Source organism: Tursiops truncatus, chromosome 7, assembly GCF_011762595.2.
Source record: "Tursiops truncatus isolate mTurTru1 chromosome 7, mTurTru1.mat.Y, whole genome shotgun sequence".
Classification (NCBI taxonomy): Eukaryota; Metazoa; Chordata; class Mammalia; order Artiodactyla; family Delphinidae; genus Tursiops; species Tursiops truncatus.
This window is the reverse complement of record NC_047040.1, coordinates 57,189,258-57,210,300: the sequence shown is the minus strand read 5'-3', so window position 1 is coordinate 57,210,300 and position 21,043 is coordinate 57,189,258. Positions and strand designations below refer to the sequence as shown.

At 38.4% G+C, this 21,043-nt stretch overlaps 1 long non-coding RNA gene across 1 annotated transcript in view; it reads right to left on the bottom strand.

The window, feature by feature from the left end:
- Nucleotides 1–18,023, bottom strand: part of LOC141279074 (uncharacterized) — a 35,837-nt gene extending 17,814 nt beyond the window's left edge. Inside the window, exons 1-2 of the long non-coding RNA XR_012332826.1 lie at nt 17,961–18,023; nt 2,046–2,124 (exon numbers count right to left, since the gene is read on the bottom strand). This is a non-coding gene — a long non-coding RNA (uncharacterized lncRNA). The remainder of the gene's footprint in view (nt 1–2,045; nt 2,125–17,960) is intronic.
- Between the last annotated feature and the right edge of the window lie 3,020 nt (nt 18,024–21,043).

Sequence of the window (21,043 nt, the reverse complement as noted above, 5' to 3'; positions counted from 1 at the left end):
ATCTCACACTTAAAGTTGAACCTAACAGAGAACAGGATATTCTGATCACATGTGTAGGCGCTGAAAAAACAATCGGCAGGAACAGGGAGCGTGTCATGGTTGCTTTCTCCCCATGCACTCGCCCTCTGCAGGGCCATGCCATATATTAGTGGGCATTTCACATCAGCTAATTCAGATTCCCCTGTCAGACAAATCCCACCTGTGAGCACTGCTGTCTACACCACATAACACCACATAGATCAAGAGTGAGGAGAGGCCAAAGTCATGAACACCATAGCTTTCCATAAAAGTTAATTAATGACAGAAGCATATTGCTGGGAATGGCAACATGGCCGTTATTTATGGCTCAGGAAACCCCAACTGTAGGGATTTGCCTTTTCCTTTCTCCCAGCCCCAGCTCTACCCATGAGTTTACTCACCCCATTACAGTAACTTCATGAATCATTTGCCAAGTTAGCAAGAATGTAGCATGGAATCTATAAAAATTAATACAACAGCTGGATATCCAACACACATCCCAAGAGAAACAGACCACCCTGTGGATGCCACCATGTTCTTTCCTATCCCTGTATCTCAACACTTCTTTCACACTTCACATTTCTACCCCTGGTAAGAGTTCCAACGTGTCACCCCCAAGGAAAGGATTTCCCCAAGGAAGGCTTGCTGCTGAAAGGCTTCTAGAAACCTCCTTTCCCCCTTCCCAGCCATACCATTACACACAAGCATGGGCTGACCACTAGGAGAATAGCTCATCACCAACAGACTGTCACCACTTTGGGAGGCTGTGCAGCACTGTGGTGAAAAGTTTCCCTCTGGCTTCAAATTCCACTAAAGTGTTCATAGTGCCCTCATCTATAAAATGGGCCCAATAATATTCACCTTTGAAGGTTGCTGTGAGGTTTGAACCAAGCTGACATGAGCTGAGCGACACCCAGTGCCATTAAGGCCGAACAAACCTTCGTGGTGCGACTTTTCCCCCTCAGAAGGCCATGTGCCCCAACAAGCTCAGACTAGTATTTTCCACAAACCCTATACTGCTGCCCACACAGATTTTAGAAGGAGGTGGTCTGAAGGTGATACAATTTTTTACGTTTGTGCATGTGTGTGCATTTTTCAGCTCATTCTCTAAGGCACTCATGACCACTGCAGGGTCTCAGGAGGAGAAAGAAAGAAAACTGAACCCTGGAAAAGCTAAGAAAGCAAGAATGCACATTTATGCTGGAGAAGACGGTTCCATGTGTCGGAAAGAGTATTGCACTGTAAGTCACATAACTGGTGTTTTACTCTCCTCTCCCATAAACAAACTGCGGCAAATCCCTTCTCAGAGCTCAGTTTCCATTTCTTTATGTTTGAAATGGACCTCATAGTGACTCCTCACCTCACTTCATACAGTTGTGGGCATCAAAATAGGTAACAGATATGAAAGCATCTTTTCAAGCAGAAAACACCACCCCAATAAATGTATGATACTTAAGGTTCAGATGCCTTATCAAGATTCCAATGGACAAACAGCTTCACCAACTGGCCATTGCAGTCCACAAAACTATGAGGAAATTTACCATGCAGTGAGTTATATTGTTCCTTTTGTTCTGCTTGTGTGAAATAGCATAGTTATCTCCGGAATATGTTTTAAAAATAAGCAAGCAGAAATCCTTTGTGGGAGAGGGAAATCTGTAAGTATGGTTTGATTCCACTCGATCCACTATAATCCTTAGAGCTACCCGGCATCCCTCCGTGGTTTGCTTTAATTGCATGTCACTGCTAACTTCCTTGTAAAGAGACAGGCCTCTGCCATTCCTTCTAATTATCCAAATCGCCAGCCACTGTGTGTGGCCTTACCTAAGGCTTTTAACCAGCAGTAATGTCACTAAATCAAAGCAAGTGGGAAGTGTCCCTGTTGGAGTGACTCTAATAAATGCTACATGACATTCCTTGAAGACTGTTTGGAAATATTCTCTTCAGAGTTACACCAATTCCAACATGATAACTCATCAGTTAAAAAGAGTCATAACCAGAAGTCCACATGTAAACCATATATCTCTTACCTCCTGTTGCTAAAGGATCCACATTTCATCTAGAAAGGACATAAATCTGGCAATCTCACTTCAGGCTTAGCCCATCCACCTGAGAAAGAATATTATATAGTTCAATACAATTATGCCGCTGTTTCTGTAGGTCCCCTAAATCCAGCATCAGTTGATATTGGCATTGATAATAATAATAACAAAACACCATTTATTGATGTCTTCCTACATGCAAATGTCACGTGAACCTCCTTCTATACATTATCTCACTTGATCAGCACAATCTTGTGTTCAGCTATTGTTCCCAGTCTATAGCTGTGAAAACTGAGGCCTCAAGAGCTTAAGGATGAGAGTAGCACTGAAGACAAATGGAGCATATGTGGAACTGACAAGAAGATGGTTGCTGAGGAGGCTGAGATAAATTGCTCTGAATTCCCATTATCTACGTATGCAAAAATTGAGCTAAAAAATTTAGGCATCTAAAAACATGAGTTCCTCCTATTTCCAACTTACAAATGTAAAATTATAGAAACTCTGGAGAAAACGTTTTTGTATTCATGAGAAGTATTTTTTTGAATTTTATTTTTTTGTAAAGCAAATTCTTATTAGTCATCAATTTAATACACATCAGTGTATACATGTCAATCCCAATCACCCAATTCATCACAGCACCACCAACCCCCGCCCCCACCGCCGCTTTCCTCCCTTGATGTCCATACGTTTGTTCCCTACATCTGTGTCTCAATTTCAGCCCTGCGAACCAGTTCATCTGTACCATTTTTCTAGGTTCCACATATGTGCGTTATTAATATACGATATTTGTTTTTCTCTTTCTGACTTACTTCACTCTGTATGACAGTCTCTAGATCCATCCACCTCACTACAAATAACTCAATTTTGTTCCTTTTTATGGCTGAGTAATATTCCATTGTATATATGTACCACATCTTCTTTATCCATTCGTCTGTCGATGGGCATTTAGGTTGCTTCCATGACCTGGCTATTGTAAGCAGTGCTGCAATGAACACTGGGGTGCATGTGTCTTTTTGAATTATGGTTTTCTCTGAGTATATGCCCAGTAGTGGGATTGCTGGGTCATGGTAATTCTATTTTTAGTTCTTTAAGGAACCTCCATACTGTTCTCCATAGTGGCTGTATCAATTTACATTCCCACCAACAGTGCAAGAGGGTTCCCTTTTCTCCACACCCTCTCCAGCATTTGTTATTTGTAGATTTTCTGATGAGGCCCATTCTAACTGGTGTGAGGAGATACCTCATTGTAGTTTTGATTTGCATTTCTCTAATAATTAGTGATGCTGAGAAGCTTTTCATGTGCTTCTTGGCCCTCTGTATGTGTTCTTTGGAGAAATGTCTATTTAGGTCTTCTGCCCATTCTTGGATTGGGTTGTCTGTTTAATATTGAGCTGCATGAGCTGTTTATATATTTTGGAGATTAATCCTTTGTCCATTGATTCGTTTGCAAATATTTTCTCCCATTCTGAGGGTTGTCTTTTCATCTTGTTTATGGTTTCCTTTGCTGTGCAAAAGCTTTGAAGTTTCATTAGGTCCCATTTGTTTATTTTTGTTTTTATTTCCATTACTCTAGGAGGTGGATCAAAAAAGATCTTGCTGTGACTTATGTCAAAGAGTCTTCTTCCTATGTTTTCCTCTAAGAGTTTTATAGTGTCCAGTCTTACATTTAGGTTTCTAATCCATTTTGAGTTTATTTTTGTGTATGGTGTTAGGGAGTGTTCTAATTTCATTCTTTTACATGTAGCTGTCCAGTTTTCCCAGAATCATTTATTGAAGAGGCTGTCTTTTCTCCATTGTATATCCTTGCCTCCTTTGTCATAGATTGGTTGACCATAGGTGCGTAAGTTTATGTCTGAGCTTTCTATTTTGTTCCATTGATCTATGTTTCTGTTTTTGTGCCAGTACCATATTGTCTTGATTACTGTAGCTTTGTAGTACAGTCTGAAGTCAGGGAGTCTGATTCCTCCAGCTCCGTTTTTTTCCCTCAAGACTGCTTTGGTTATTTGGGGTCTTTTGTGTCTCCATACAGATTTTAAGATTTTTTTGTTCTGGTTCTGTAAAAAACGCCATTGGTAATTTGATAGGGATTGCACTGAATCTGTAGATTGCTTTGGGTAGTATAGTCATTTTCACAATATTGATTCTTCCAATCCAAGAACATGCTATATATCTCCATATTCATGAGAAATATTATCATCTGTATTTCAGCATTTTACCATGAAGCTCCAGAGTTTTAAACTGTATGCTGCACATTTTTGATTTGTGTTCTAGTAAACATGGGTGTGTATGGCTCCTGAAAATTAAAAATTATGTACGTAAGAGTATATAAGGCTGTACACTTATGGTCTAGACACTTTCTTATGTGTATGTTGTATGTTAATAAAAAGTTTCAAAACTGTATCTATGTGGATCTGAATGTTCATGTTTCATCACTATTTTCTGTACTTTCTCAAAATGACGATCAAGCTGTTACTACCCCTTTTTAATTTTCCCCAGAATGATTTTCCTTTACAATGAAAATCTGTGGAACAGCATCTTGGTAAATTTCTTGGCAAATCTTTGTTGACATTAGAAAACTGGTTACCTCACGCCACACATCAAGTCCAAATCCCTGATCCAGAGACCCAAGCAGCTCTCTGTTTAGTAGCTCTTGCTTAGAAAGTCAAAAAGGAGTTCATGACAAATAGAAGAGCAGATGAAAAGAGGGTTCTACCCTTTCCCTGTTGACCCTGTTACCGGGCAAGCACAGTGCTCGCCCACAGGGTACCGGGTAGGGAGGAAGGCTGTTTTGTTGAGATGATGGGAATTTCCTGGGAATACTCTGTCCCTCCTGCCCATCCAAATGAGGTCTGAATAGAAACACTTCCTAGGATAAATACTGCTCCCTGGCCTCAGTCCTGTAACCCAGAGTTTTGTGTAATCTTTCATCCCTCTTCCCCCGTTACCAGTCGGAGCAACCATTAGACAACTGGGAATAGATGAACAATAAGGTTTAAATGCTTTTTTCAAATAGTTAAACCAAAGCCTTTGTTGCTATATTTAATTCACACACTTGCTCAATTCTAATCAGCTGTGATAAGCTAATTCTTATCTATTTTTTTATCAATGTTATCTGCATTAGAAACTTATCTATCAAAGGGCGGAGATTCAATAAATGTAGCTCTGTGGGCAGACTCAGATGGTGAAACAAAGACCCACCTACCACCAAAACAAACATCAACAGCAAAACAGTGCTCCAAACAAGAGAGATATTTGAATACAAGCTGTGCGGGGCTGGTGTAGCAGCTCCACATCATTAAGAACATATGAATTATTAGATCTTGTTGCTCTGCCATCCTCAACAAGTGCCATCCATCTCATGGTCTAAGACAGCTATTTCAGATGTCACCATCACATCCACCTTCTAGCCACTGGCAGGAGGAAAAGGGAAAATGGAGGATGTGACTCTTTTCTTTAAGGGCATAACCTATAAAAGGAACACCACACTTCCATGTACATTCCATCGGCCAGAATGTAATCACATGGCCATACCTTGCCTGAAAGGGAGGCTGGGAAATGTGGTCATTAGCTGGACAGCCATATGCTCTGCTAAAATTTGGAGACTCTATTTCTAAAGAAACAAGTAGAGAATGGATATTGGGAGACAACAAGTGAAACATGCATTCATTCATCCATCCATGTATTCATTCATTCATAAACACTGGATGCCTAATGAATGCCTGGAAACTGTGCTAGTGTTAGGAATACACCAATAAAATACCATCCTCCAATCCCTACCTCAAGGGATTTATTGTCTAGTGAGGAAATACACATGGAAACAAACTGTTAAAAAACAAACTGCTCTACTGGGATTATACACAAAGTACAACACTCTGCCTAGGAGAACCAGGAAAGCTCAGTGGATGCAGCCTTTGCACTGACACTTGTGACAACCTAGATGGGTAGGATGGGGGGTGGGGTGAGAAAGAGGTCCAAGAGGGAGGGAATATAGGTGTACATATAGCTGATTCACTTCATTGTACAGCAGAAACTAACACAACATTGTAAAGCAATTTTACTCCAATAAAAAAAAAATAAATAAAAAGAAAGACAGTAGTAATCACTTAATAATAATAGCATTTCTTTTCAAGAACTGTTCTAAATACTTTATACATATTTATTTAATCCCTCCATGATAGAAACCATCATTATTCCCACTTTACAAATGAGAAAACTGAGACATTATAAGTGATCAAATTGAGATGTGAACGTGTGTAGTCTGACTCCAGAGCCTATATTGCCTTTCATGAGAAGGAAAGGGTCCAATCTCGTCACCTAAATCTCCCAATGCCTTGTTGGCATGTAGAAGAAAGGAACAATAGAAAGGGAGAAGAAAATGAAAGATTAGAGGGTCTCAGAAGCCTACGTAAGACACAGCATGATGGAACTCAAAATGCGATGCAAGTGCCTTGACTTCCAGCTCTCTCTCTGGAGGCATTCTTGAGGTACATTCTAAGGATACGTTGAAGGGTGACAAAGACCTGTGGAATGTTCTCCAGATTATGGTTTACCAAATATATGATTATATTTGTTCCTTTATTCAAAAAGTAATTTTGATGGGATTTACTAAAAATTAGACATCAATTCAACACCCTCCTTCTAGAACCAACATAATAATCCCCTAATTCTGGGGTGGTACTGTTTGTGTTGGCATGAGGGGAAGCAATTTTGCAATATAGGAGGGGTTCATAACCTAAAAGAAGTTTTGCTTTCATTGAAATCAATGATGCGTTTAGAGAAGCTCTTCTGCCTTGATGATCCTGCTAGACAAAACAGAATTCATTCATTTGCAACAGTATTTATTATGATCTATTATTCTAAACATACTGACTTCTATTTAAAATGTGCTGGCCCTAAAAGATGAGGGGAAAAATACATTCATGAAAGCTTGGTAATATTTCAGCATGTTTCAATGACTCTCTTTTTCTCCTATTTTCTCCTGGTCATTTCCCACCCTTGATTAGTAATTTTACACCCTAATAATAAAATATGAAATACTTTTTAATAGTGCCATGGTGGTAAAAGTGCTTAGTTTTTATGATGTGTCTCCAGAGATAGAGCTTTAGCAGTATATAGTGAGGTTAATTCAGCATAAAATAGTATAATACCTTTCTTATTTCTGTTAACTCATTTAGAAATTATGGGACAAATTCTAGCAAAAGGTTCACCCCACTGACTGGAAACTAGTGTTTTAAAAGATTGAGGTTCTCCTATTCTCTTTAGGGAGGTTAAAAATGTTTCCAATCAACTTTTAAAAAACCTAGTAAACAGGAGTTATTTCCCATTTTTGTTTCCTCAGATTCTTAGGAGAATTTACCATTATTGAAAGCCTTACAATTACTGGAGATAACTCTCCCATCCAGATAACCAGCTACTCACCCCTCTCAGGGTCTCCCTTTCCCTGAATACTTATGAAATGAGATCTGGAAACCTAACAATCCTTTTCCACTCTGCCATTTTGTGAAGACACTAATAATATTTCCTTTGGCCATATTGTTCATTTGTGAGAGGCAGAGAAACAAGTTAGCTACTTGGGAACACAGTGGTGAAGTCAGGAAAACAAAAAAAGAAAACAATAGGAATTCTCTCCCTTGGTCTCTGAGCTACACTTAAAACAGATCTCCTAGGGACTCCCTGGTGGTCCACTGGTTAAGACTCCATCCTTCAAAAGCAAGGGGCGTGGGTTCAATCCCTGCTCGGGGAGCTAAGATGCCACATGCTGTGCAGCCCAGCCAAGAAAATATAAAAACAACAACAACAAAAAAAAAACCCAGATTTCCTCAACTCTGGTGCTTGGGGGCAGTGACACCCGCCTGTGAGATTCATTTCCCTCCCAGAAAGTCACAGCACTCTGTCTCCCAACAGGCACTGGCATCAGACAGGGTAAAATGAATATAAATTTCATATATGCAATTATGCTCACTCTTCCTAATATCAGCACTTACAAAAGTCAAAATTGGGCTTATACAATAAGCTATGTTATAACAATCTCACAGTCGCTTTTACTTTCAATCTCTAATGACTGCTTGTCACTCCTGTGCTTCCTTTCATAAAAAGACAAAGTTCCTGCTTCTCACTTCATAAAAATGGCAGGAACAAGTTAACCTTTAGCTAATATGGATAAGAAAAGGTTAATATGAGTAGAATGAAAACACAATTTCCACACAATTTTAATTTTACAGTGAAATCCAAAGCTCTTTAGACTAGATAATTGTTAGTTTTTCTGGGTACTTACTGCATTACCCCACTTGGAAACCTATTAAGAATCCAAGTAAACATGTCAAACAAGAACTGCTCCCTAATTAATACTAAGACATGTATGAAAACATTCTTGAATATTAGGCTTAGTAGCATTGTATATTATACTGTCCTTGCTTATAAAAAGTTAAATGTTTCTTCAAATGAGAATGCAGACCAAAAAAGATAGTTAAATATGCAAAATGTAGCAATCCATTTGACATACACAAACCAGTTCTAATAATGTTACACTGCTTACCTGCATTTTAAAGATTAATTCTAACTACCCTTCTGTGAGAAAACTGATAAACACGTTGATTAACAGAGAAGTCAAAAAATATATAACATGATGCAAGGTACTGCACCGGAGGTCAGAACTCACTCAGTTGCGACAAAGAGACTTTAATTCCCAGTCTGATTTCTAACTGCATTATCCAGACACCATGTCACAAGAAGACAGAAAGAAAGTGATGCAATGCTTCACAAACCCCAGGAATTTGCTGCTGGTGTTTAAGAGCAGAAACTAAAACCAACCACAAATATATAAAACCCAAATAAACATACTGATCTCTTAAACTCTGACCCAACCTTAACCCAAGTATTAATAATTTTCTCAGAACTAAACCAAAAAAGATTTTCCAAAAAACAGACCCTACATCAAAAGGCATCAAAGTACTGAAAACTGTGGTGTGTGGAAAGGGTTGATGGGGCCCTGTGCCCTGATCTGTACCCTATTGTGGAACCTCTTAGGGGACTGTGGAATCTCTAAGCATGACTTCCTGCCATTCTTCACATACTGGTCACATTTTGGGACATGGCGTGGCCAGGTCTGATGAATTCACGAAGACAAGGAAAATAAGGAGGGTGTAGAACTTTACGAAAGATTATCCACTGGGGAGGAGGTAGGACTTTGGGGACACGCCAAGTTCAGGGAGAAGTTTAGTCCAATAGACAGACCATGGTCTTCCAACCACTCGTAAGTCAGCAACAGTGTTACCACATGATAAAATATCAATAATATGTCACCCACTTCCAGACTTCACACTTAGGTAGAAAAGAACTGATGCATTTGTGCTGCTCAGACAGCAGCAAACACTGTCTGTGGGATAATTCCATGTAGATTAAAACTCTAGTTTTTTAGGTACTCCATAACTGCTTGTCAAACTAAATTACTGTTCCCAGACACCAAACTGCATCCTTGTGTCTGAAAAAGCTAAGATGTCTCTGAAAGTGCCTATCATGGTTACATACTTACCACACGTAAAAAATCTGCAGCCTATTAACGGAAACACATGTAGAATGGAAGCGGGTGGGTGGACTGTAACTGGAAGGAGTATTAAGACAGGTTGTAAAAGTCATGAAATACATATCTCATTCTTTAAGTCATTAAAAGACTCATAGCAGTCTGCTGTTTAACACAATAAAACATAACAGTAAGGACCATAACAGTTTAGCCATGTCATAGGATAGAGAAATCAAATAACATGCTAGATAGAGAAAGTCTTCTGAAGGACACAAAACCCAGAACATGGCAGTAATTTCCATGAGGAATAACACTGGATGACCTTCAACGGTTTGCTTATACTATAAAGGGGAGCACCATCTTCACCTCCAGCGAAGAGGAGTCTGCAAAGTTCTGCCTATGGACACTTTACTCAAGTCTAGACTCAAAGCTCCAAAAGTAGGCTGGAATCTGACCAGCCACTGGAGAAAAGCAAGTCACTGGATTCCAATGTTTATTCTCTGAAATTTGCCAGCTTGTCAGAGGTGAGAGCAAGCATTTTACAGTAAAGGTGGAGTATGTGATTCAGGAAATTCTTTGATTTAAAGAAATCATAGTTTCCAAATTTGCCACAATCCCATTAGGACATGATTTTATGAGATAGGAGGAGAGAGAGGAAAAAGAGGTACAAAGATTTTTGTACCTTTTTTCTGTCTAAAATAATTAATACCAATAATGATACAATCCCAAAATGACTCACTCCCAGAGAGTCAACAATTAGCGTGTCAAATGAAGAAAAAAAGTCTGTTATTACTATGGGTTCTATGATAAGGAGAAACTAGGCTCTACATTAAATTTTTTTAAATCATGCCTCATAACTTTTTATAATTAAAGTGTTGAAAATCCAATACACTCTTTCAAGAGGGAAAGCTGAACAGTTTTCTGTCGGTAACAGCAACATACAGTAGTCTGGAACCTCCTTGAAGTTAATTGCAGCACAGCTCACTAATGAAACTTTCCATCTATTAAATCTTAACAGGCATAACTATAAAAATGGCGCCAAGCTTTCTCCTGCTCTGGAATGTCCCAGCCAGCACTTTGTGACTTTTACCCTTTATCTTTGTAATTACTGTAATTATTGCAGAGTTGGAGTAGAATCAAGATCTAAGAATACACATTTTTTCAAAGTCCATTTTTTGTTCATATTCTCAGGAATGGGAAATGTTTGAGATGGCCTACAAGAGGGACCAGTTACATCCATTTCACTGTAGAACCCATGTTAGGGTCAAGGACTTGGATTATCATTGAGTTCCAGAATACATATATCATATACTAGTATCTTCTACAGAACCGTGATTTCTTAGTAAACTGATTTTATATTTTATTTTGGATAATTTACATATTAATAGAAGTAGTTTTGTAAATAATGTAAGGATGGAGGAGAAGATATCAAAATGATTATTTTCAGTTTTATAGCCTAACAAAAAAATGTTCCCCTTTTTTTCTTATTACCCATCTGAAAACAGGCATTATTCTTAATCACTATTTTGAAGTCTTTGAATGAAAACCAAAAGTAAATAACAGCTCTTTTCTGTATTACTTGTTCTCATGAAGAACAAAATCACTTTTATTTTTGTCTCTAAATGGTCCCTATGTCCCTATGGTGGAAGGAGGACATAACTCTTGCCACCAGTTCTTATTTGCTTAATTTTGTATCAAGTCTTCCTAATAATGAAAGAAAGTGCTTTAGGGTAGCACTCTTAGGAAGTACAATCATTTTGTTATTAGTTCCAAGTCTTTGTCCTAAATAGCAGTCACTAGAGAAAGGACATGTCTCTCTAAGAGTCAGTTTGGGGTCCAAATGAGGATGGACTGTATGCATAATGCATTGCAGTTGCCTTTATAAATTAATGCTTTGCTGCAGGATAAATGTATTTGCAGTCTAATGCCCACTGGGCATTTTATTCCATTTCTATTTTCTCTTCACTAGGCAAGCTGGAGCCAAGAAGACAGCATGTACATATATAGTTTTGGCTTAGATAACTAGGACATAAAACATGTTAATTAAAAGTAAGTTCTGATTAGTTTTGTAATATGTGCCTGGCAGCTCAGTGATAAAGTGGATTTTTTGGATGACCCTGCAGACCAAATTTTCATTTCAACAATCATCAGTTCCTACTTTATGTATCATATGGGTAATCTCTTTACAACTTAACAGTCAGCAAGACATAGGTTATCTACTAAAGCATGGTTTCTCTAAATGTGATCAGTACATGGACCACCTGCATCATAATTACCCAGGGAGCTTTCTAAAATGCAGACTCCTAGGCCTGCTGTATCAGATTCCCTGGGGTAGGAGGTAGAGAACAGAGATCTGTTTTACCAACTCCCTAGTTCATTCCAATGCACTAAAATTTGTGCACAGATGTGTTAAAGGAACTTCAACATGATATACTACCTTCAATTGTTCCACTTATAGCATCATCTTTGTTATCAACTAATATTTTTACTTAGCCCCTATTGAGTGCAAGACATTATCCTGAAAGATGTGAGGGTTATAAAGGTGGTTTGGTGGCATGTCTGCCCTCCAGGTACTCACAATCCAGTTGAAAGGATAAATCAAAGATAAACAGAAACACAGCATAGCAAGTGTCAAGCCCAAATAACAGTAATAGTAAGAGTGATCAATTACTGAGCTAATAACGTGAGCAAGTCTATTTATATATATTTTCTCTCTATTTCTCATCATCCTGGGTGGAAGATGTAATTTTTCTTTTGCTACAAATAAAAAATTCTAAGCTCAGGTAGTTCAAGTGACTTTCCCAATGCCATATAGCTCATAAATGAGAGAGGCAGAGTTGAGCCCAAACCCTGTGACCCCGAGGCCAATACTCTTCAAGCCCACCTTGCTGGCCTAACAGGAGCTCAAGTGGAACAAAGCTGGAATTTAGTCCTGTTCTCATTGATTACAGAACTTAAACCAGCAATGTCAAAAACAAAGCCATGGGGCCTCCATAAATAAAGCACCTTATGTCCCAAGATGTGTAAACAGGGGATACGATTTACTCATAGTGTAACACCATTCACGACAGAGCAAGGGTACTCTAATGCAGTTTTCTGTGTTTTGTTTCCAAGAGAAAAGTATATTGTAAAAAAGTAAGGTTTATTGTGGCCAAGAGTATAATTACCTGAACTTAGTCTTTTCCAAGCCATGAGCATTTTCCCCTAATTCTTTCACAGAGATTTAATTTAGGGCAGATAGAGGCCAATTGTAATTTGAATTATTAAAGAAGCATAATTCTTTTCCAAGTGTTGCATTATACTTAAAAAAATCTTTCTCTAGATTTTTAAAGACATGGTTTCTCAAAAGAAACAAACAAAATAAAGCAAAAAATTTAAAAAAACAAAACAAAAAAACCAACATATCCAGAAATTTATGACATAGTAAGTTACATGGGTCAAAGGAATCTTACACTATCAAAACTCAAATTGTTTTAGCTCTGGTAATATTAACAAAACCCAAGTTAATTTTTCTACGAATTATTATCTTGAAAGTATTAAATAAAACTATTTTAAAACCTGGTTTTAGTCGGGGTTTTAAATTATATTTTTTATTTTGACATAATTATAGATTCACATGGAGTTGTAAAAATAATATAGAGAGATCACATGTAAAATGGTAACATCTTGCAAAACTTTATACAACATCACAATTGGGATACTGACATTGAAGTCAGACACAGAACATTTCTATCATGATTCCAAATGTTGCCCTTTTATAGCCAAACCTCCCTCCCTCCCACCTACACCCCCTTTTTAACCCCTGGCAGCCACTAGACTGGTTCTCCAATTTATAATTTTGTCATTTCAAGAATGTTATGTAAATGGAATCATATAGTATGTAAACTTTAGGGACTGGCTTTTTTCACTCTGCGTAATTATTCTTCCTGGAGATTTGTCTAAATTGTTCTGTATCAATACATGTTCCAAATTATTCTGCATCAATACATGTTCCTTTTTACTGCTGAGTAGTATTCCATGGTATGAATGTGCTAATTTGTTTAATACTCAGCCACTGAAAGACATCTGGGTTGTGTCCAGTTTCTGGTTATTGCAAATACAGCTGCTGTAACATTCAAGCACAAGTTCTTGTATGGACACTGTCTTCATCTCTTTGGGTTAAATGCTCAGGAGTACAATTGCTGGTTATATGGTAGTTGCATGTTTAGTATTTTAAGAAACTGCCAAGCTATTTTCCAGAGTGGCTCCACCCACTTTACAGTCCCTTCAGCAATGTATGAGTGATCCAGTTTCTCCCCATTTTCACTAGCATTTGGTGGTGTCAAATTTCTTATTTTAGCCATTCTGATAGGTGTGTAGTAATATCCTATTGTGATTTTCACTTGCATTTCCTTAATAACTGATGATGTTGAACATCTTTTCATGTGCTTAGTTGTCATTTTGGTGACAAGACTCTTCATATCTTTTGCTCATTTTCTAATTATAATTTTTGTTTGAGTTTTGACAATTTTAAAAATATATTCTAGATACCTGTCCTTTATTATATGTGATTTGTAAGTACTTTTACGCACTCTTTAACTTCTTTGAATTCTCTTAACAGGATCTTTCTCAAAGTTTTTAATTTGGATGAAGTCTGATTTATCAATTTTCCTTTTATATACCATGCTTTTTGTGTTAAGTCAAAGAACTCTTTGCTTCACCCTAGGTCATGAAGATTTTCTCCTGTTTTTTCCTAGAAATTCTAAAGTTTTAGCTTACATATTTAAGTTCATGACCATTTTGAGTTAATTTTTGTATAACATGTGAGACTTAGGTCAAGGTTGATTTTTTTTGCCTGTGGATGTCTAGCTGCATTGTTGAAAATTATGTGCTTCCTCCATTGAATGGCTTTTGCATCTTTGTCAGAAACCAGTTGAATATACTTGTGTGAATGTATTTCTAGGCCTTCCATCCTGTTCCATTTTCTATCCCTCTGCCAATACCATATACTTTCATTACTGTAACTATATTATAGTTCTTGAAATTATTTTTCTTTTTCACATTATTCTTTTTCAAAGTTGATCTAACTATTTTAGTTACTTTGCCTTTTCATATACGTTTCAGAATAATTTTGTCTATATCTACAAAAAAATCTTGCTGGGATTTTGATAGGAATTTCATTAACCCTGTATATTAATTTGGAAGAATTGAGATCTTTAGTGTGTTGAATATTTCAATTCACATATAAGGTATGTTATTTCATTTACTTATTTTTTTATTTCTTTCATCAACTTTGTATAGTTTTCAGCATAAAAATTCTGTATACATTCCATTAGATTTACTCATACTTTTTTTATGGAATAAATATAAAGAATATTGTGGGGTTTTTGTTTGTTTTGTTTTTTTCCATAATGTGTATCTTTCTCCAAGAGACTGGTTTAATTAACTAATTTATTTTTGCTGTGTTGGGTCTTTGTTTTTGTGCGAGGGCTTTCTCCAGCTGTGGCAAGCGGGGGCCACTCTTCATTGCGGTGCGCGGGCCTCTTACTATCGCGGCCTCTCTTGTCGCGGAGCACAGGCTCCAGACGCACAGGCTCAGCAGTTGTGGCTCACGGGCCCAGTTGCTCCACGGCATGTGGGATCCTCCCAGACCAGGGCTCAAACCCGTGTCCCCTGCATTAGCAGGCAGATTCTCAACCACTGCGCCACCAGGGAAGCCCAAGAATATTGTGTTTTTAATTTCAGTGTCCATGTGTTCATTGTTAGTATGTAAAAATACAATTTTTTTGCGTGCATTTATCTTGTACTTTGCAACCTTGCTGAACTCATTTGTTAGCTTCTAAGAGGTTTTTTATTTTTGTCTTTGTTTTTAAAATCCTTGAGACATTCTACCTAAACAATCATGCCATCTTCATATAAGGACAGTTTTATTTTTTCCTTTCTGATATTTATAGCTTTTAGTTTCTTTCTTGCCTTACTGCTTTGGCTAGAACTTGAAGAGTTGTGCTGAATAAGAGTTGTAAGCGTAGGCATTCTTACCTTGCTCCCAGTCTTAGAGGGGAAAGCATTCAGCCTTTCACCATTAAACATAATGTTAGCTATAGGTTTTTTGTAGATATTCTCTATCAGTTAAGGAGGTTCCATTGTATTCCTATTTTTCTGAGAGTTTTTATTATGAATATGTTTTGAATATTGTCAAATGCTTTTTCTGCATCAATTGATATGATGATATGATTTTTTTTGTCTGTTAATATGATGGATTATATTGATTTTCTGGTATCAACCAGCATTCCTGGAATGAATCCCACTTGATCTTTCTGTATAATTCTTCTTATACATTGCTGAATTCTTTGTGTTAATAGTTTGTTAAGAATTTTTGCATCTATAATCATGAGGGATATTGACTGGCCTGTGGTTTTCTTTCTTTTTTTTGTATTATCTTTGTGTCATTTTGATGTCCAAGTACTACTAGCTTCATAAAAATTAATCAGGAAGTATTCCTTCTTCTGTTTTCTGTGAGAGATTGTGTGGAATTGAAGTCCATTCTTCTTTAAACACTTTGTAGAATTTTCTAGTGAAACCATCGGAGCCTGGTGATTTCATTTTTCTGTTCTAAAATTATGAGTTCAATCTCCTTAGTACATATAGAGATATCCATTTTATATTGGATGAATTGTGGTAGTTTGTGTTTTTTGAGGAAGTGGTCCATTTCATCTAAGTTGTCAGTTATATGCATGTAACATTGTTCTTAGTATTATCCTATTATCCTTTTAATATTTACAGGATCTGCAGTGATAGCCCCTGTTTCATTCCTGATGTTGGTAGTTTGTATCTTTTTTTTTTTTTGTCAGTCTTTCTGGAGGTTTGTCAACTTTGTTGATCTCTTCAAACAATCAGCTGTTTTCATTATTGATTTTTCTATTTTTTTTCATTTTCATTGATTGCCACTCTTATCTGTATTATTTCTTTCCTTCTCCTTGATTTGGGCTTATCTTGCTCTTCTCTTCCTAAGCTCTTGGAGTGGGAGTTTAGTTTATTAATTTGAGACATTTCTGCTTTTCTAATACATGCATTTAGTGCTACAATTTTTCCTGTGATTTTTTTTTTTGTTGTTATTTCTAGTTCAATTCTATCGCAGTCAGAGAATGTGCTCTGTATGATTTCAGATTTTTTTTAATGTGTTAAGTTTTGTTTCATAGTGCAGGACATGATCTATCTTGTTATGTGTTCCAAGTGCACTTGAAAAGAACGTATATTCTGTTTCTGTTGGGTAAAATGTTCTATAAATGTTGATTAGATCCTGTTGATTAGATCTTGAGTTGAAGAGATCATCCTGGATTATCTGGGCAGGACTTAACCCAGTGATAGGTATCCTTATAAGGGAAATACAGAGGAGGAGGCAATGTGTCCATGGAAGCTGATATTACACTGATGCAGCTATAAACCAAGAAATACCTGGAATCACTAGAAGCTGGAAAAGGCAAGGAACAGACCCTTTCTTAGAACCTTTGAAGGAAGGGCAGCCCTGCTGACACCTTGATTTTGGATTTCTGGCCTCCAGAACTCTTGAGAGAATAAATTTCTATTGTTTTATGCCAGTTTGTAGTAATTTGTTACAGCAGCCCTAGGAAATTAGTAAGGCATCTACTGATTGTCTTTTTTCATTCAGTTTGAGATCTTCCTGGTTCTTGCTATGAGGAGTACTTTTCAACTGAAACCTGAAGAGCTGCATATTAAGTTAGGAGACTCTGGATTTTACTTAAACGTTGTTTTAGCTGGCATTTTCTGATGCCACTCTGGCAGGGGGTTGCCTCATTATTGTCAGGTGGAGGTAGAAGTCTAGGTTCCCCACGTGGCCTCCACTGACAACAGAGGGTGGGAGGCTGCTTGATACTGTTGGGTGGGGATGGGAGTTCTGGATCACCCTGTGGCCTCCATCAACACTGCAGTGATAGTGACCTCATTACCCCCTGGGTGATGGTGAAAGTCCTGACTCTCCCTAGGTCTCCTTTGACACTACCCCAGTGGGGAACAGAAAGGTATCTCATTACTGCCATGAGGAGTGGAAAGTTCTGTCTCCCCACATGGTCTCCAATGATACTTGGGGGAAGGCACTTTGAAAAGTCTTGGCTCCCTACTTGGCCTTCTCTGACACCACCCCAGCAGCAGGGAGGGGGACAGAAGTGCCTTGTTACAGCCTAGGGTGGGCATAAGTAACCCGCCCAACTTAGCTTTTGCTGGCATGGGTGGGAGTGTGTAGGCTGCCTTTTTCCCTGGTCCTTTAACTAGACAGCAGGCTTTCTGGGGGGCTATGTTTGTCTGTGCCCCTTGGCGTTTCTGGGTTGCAATGGCTTCTTCAACTCTAAGACTGGGATGTATAATGCGAGAGAAACCCAGGAACTCACCACCATGTTGTTTCTGGGGTTGCAAGTTCCATAGATGATCTCCCTCCTCTTTCTACTTTCCAGAGTCTTGTGTTTGATTTTTAAACAATGTCTAAGGTTTTTAGTTTTGCTAAGCAGGAGGAATTGAGAAAAACATATTCACTCTATCTTTAGGAAGTGGAAGTCGTAACAGTTATCCTTAAATATTTTTGTTGGAAAATAAAAAGCATCTACAAAATACTTTACAACATTATAGCAAAGTAAGAGATAAATGTTTCCTCACAGGCATTCCCCTCCACATCAACTTACAGAGGAAATATGTCAGGCATGCTTCTTTACTTTGCAGATACAAACATATGCCTATATGGAAGCCCTTTCTAATCCTCATGCAGAAGACTGGTCAATTTGAATATGTAACAACTTAAAGCCTTTATTTATAAGAAAAAATACCAAATGTAAAAAATAAGGGGTAAATCAGAAAAATTATTTACAAAATACAAAGGAACTAAAATCTTCAATTTACAAAAAGTTCTTAACAACCAATAACAAAAAAACAAAGAAAAATAGGCCACAAATATGAAATGGCAACTAATAAAAAATAAATGATCAAGAAACACATACGAAAACAGTTCAATCTTATTGATGATCAGCAAAATTCAAAATAAAACAATGAAGAGATTTTTGTTATTTCTATTCATTTATTTAAATATTTAATAAATATTTATTGAGCAATGACTGTGCCTGGTATGCCAGGCAATGAAATACAATTGAACAAGACATATATTCCCTGCTCTCCAATACTATCAAGCAATGCAAATCTTGAACAAGTAATGATGCCAGTTGTGATGCATGTTATGCTGGTAGGAATAGAGAGAGCAGGGGATCCATTCAAGCTTAGGGAAGGGCTTCTAGAGAGACTGGTGTTTAAGTTGGAAGGCAAAGGAGGAGTAGAGTTAACCCGGATGCCAAAGGTGGGGGCATGCTAAGGCAGAGGGACTAGCATGTGCAAAGGTGCAGAGGTGAGAGGAACTGAATGAAGCTCAGTGTAACTGGAGCACAAAAATAGGAGAAGGCTGAGGAGAGATGCAGCTGGAAGCTAGATCAAGGTTGAATCTTGGGCCTTAGAGCATGTTTAGGTGCCTGGGTATTATTTTTAGGGCAATGGGAAAGTGGGGAAAATGTTAGATCAGGCGGATTTTCAGTGTTAGACTATCCAACTAGCTGCAGGATGGAGAATAGCTTGGAACAAGCCTAGAAGCAGAGGAGGCAGCAGAGGAATTCCTGCACTGGCCCAGGAGAGAAGTGCTGGTGGCCTGGATTAATGCAGAGAAGAACTAGAGGAGCTGACAGGTATTAGTGATTGATTGAATGGGAAGGGAGAGAGAAAGCGGAAAAGTCAAGGTCAACTTCCAGGTTGCTCCTTGGGTAACAGCGTGGGGAGTGGTGCTGTTTGCTCAGACAAGGAACACTGAGGGAGAAGCAAATGTGAGGGAGAATAAACATGTGATTTTTGTTATATTGAGTTTGAGTGACCTGTGAGATATCCAAGTAGGAACCGGGAAGGAAGTTGCATGTACTTGTCTGGAGCTTGGGAGACAGATCTGGTTCCTGTTGCCCTGGGATGGTTGAGATGGTCCAGGGAAAGTAAAAGTAAGAGCTCAGGCCCATGAACAGAACCATGAGAAACATGAGCACTGAAAGACCAGCAGAGGAAGAGAACTCTGCAAAGGAGATGGAGAAGCAGCCAGCAGAGAGGTAAGAGGCAAAGGAGGATGTGGGCATACCACCAACACACGCAAAAGCAAACTGGCGTTACGATTACTTATCTGCACCTTGCACCCCAGGATTCCCTACTGTTGAGGCTTCTTTGGACCTAAGGTGTTCCCTGGTTTTGCCTATCACCTGCCCTCTGCTCCATCTCAAGCTTCCTCAGTAGGAAACATAGTCCCTTGACCAAAAAGGTGATGTCAGCCACATCGTCTAAGGTAGGCAAGAGAGCTTAGCATTTAAAAGAAACAATGACCACTTTCTATCTTTATGAAAAGAGGAGTGAGATCTCTGGGGAAGGCAGAAAGCTCCTGCCACTTCCCATAAATAGGTCAGAGCAGCGCTGAAAGATAATTGAGCAAAATCCATGTGAGGGACCCAAGATGTGACTTTTGCACAGGAAATTTAGTGACAGCACAAAAAGGGGAGGCAAGGGAAAAAGTAGTCATAATCATACAAGTTTTTCATGCAAACTCTGGTTTTTTTTTTGTTTTTTAGATCATTAAATGACATGACACATAGTCTTCCTTAATGAAACGATTCTGAATTCCAACACGGAGACGCTGGTTTACATTTTCATTTCAGTTCCCCTCCAGGACATTTTTCTGTCTCACTTATCTTCTCAAGATTTGTTCTTTGTAGACACCACAGACCAGTATTATGACAACAGTAATAATAGCAACTGACATAATAAGCACTTACTTACAGACCTTGCCTCTGCAAGACTCAGTAATTTATCTAATTTAGTCCTCCTATTAACCCTATGACATAGGCATTTTCATGCTTTTTATGAGGAGTCTAAGCCACACAGAGGTTAAATAACTTATCTAAGATCACACAGGTTCTACATGACCTTTTATCAGCACCAACTAGGCCCCCACATATATGAATCTCTGGCACCTTTTTCATCTGGAAGGAGGGGAACTCAGTCTGGATAGATAGCAGCCAAGGGTCTCATAGACAGTGGCACCTCCACCAAAGAACCTCTAAGCCTCTAAGTTCTGGTTCAGTTTCCCCAGGTGAGGAAGTTCCTGGGATGTCAGGTTATGCTCCAGGCAGGTGATAACGCTCTTGAGCCAGAGTGAGCACCCCAGGTCTCTGTTTGGTGTGATATGGCATGTCAGGGAGCTGTGACGAAGCTCAGAACTAGGGGCGAATGTTCAGTTATTAAACAGCCTTCTGCTCATATAAAGAGTTTACGGTCGGTCCCCCTGCCTCCTCCAACATCAGGCTAGTTCCCAAGATGTCACTCCAAACTCTCACATGAGCTGATTAAATCATCAGTCCCACCCAGGATGTGGAAATGTGCAAAGGGGAAAGCTGATGGCTCATCAGAG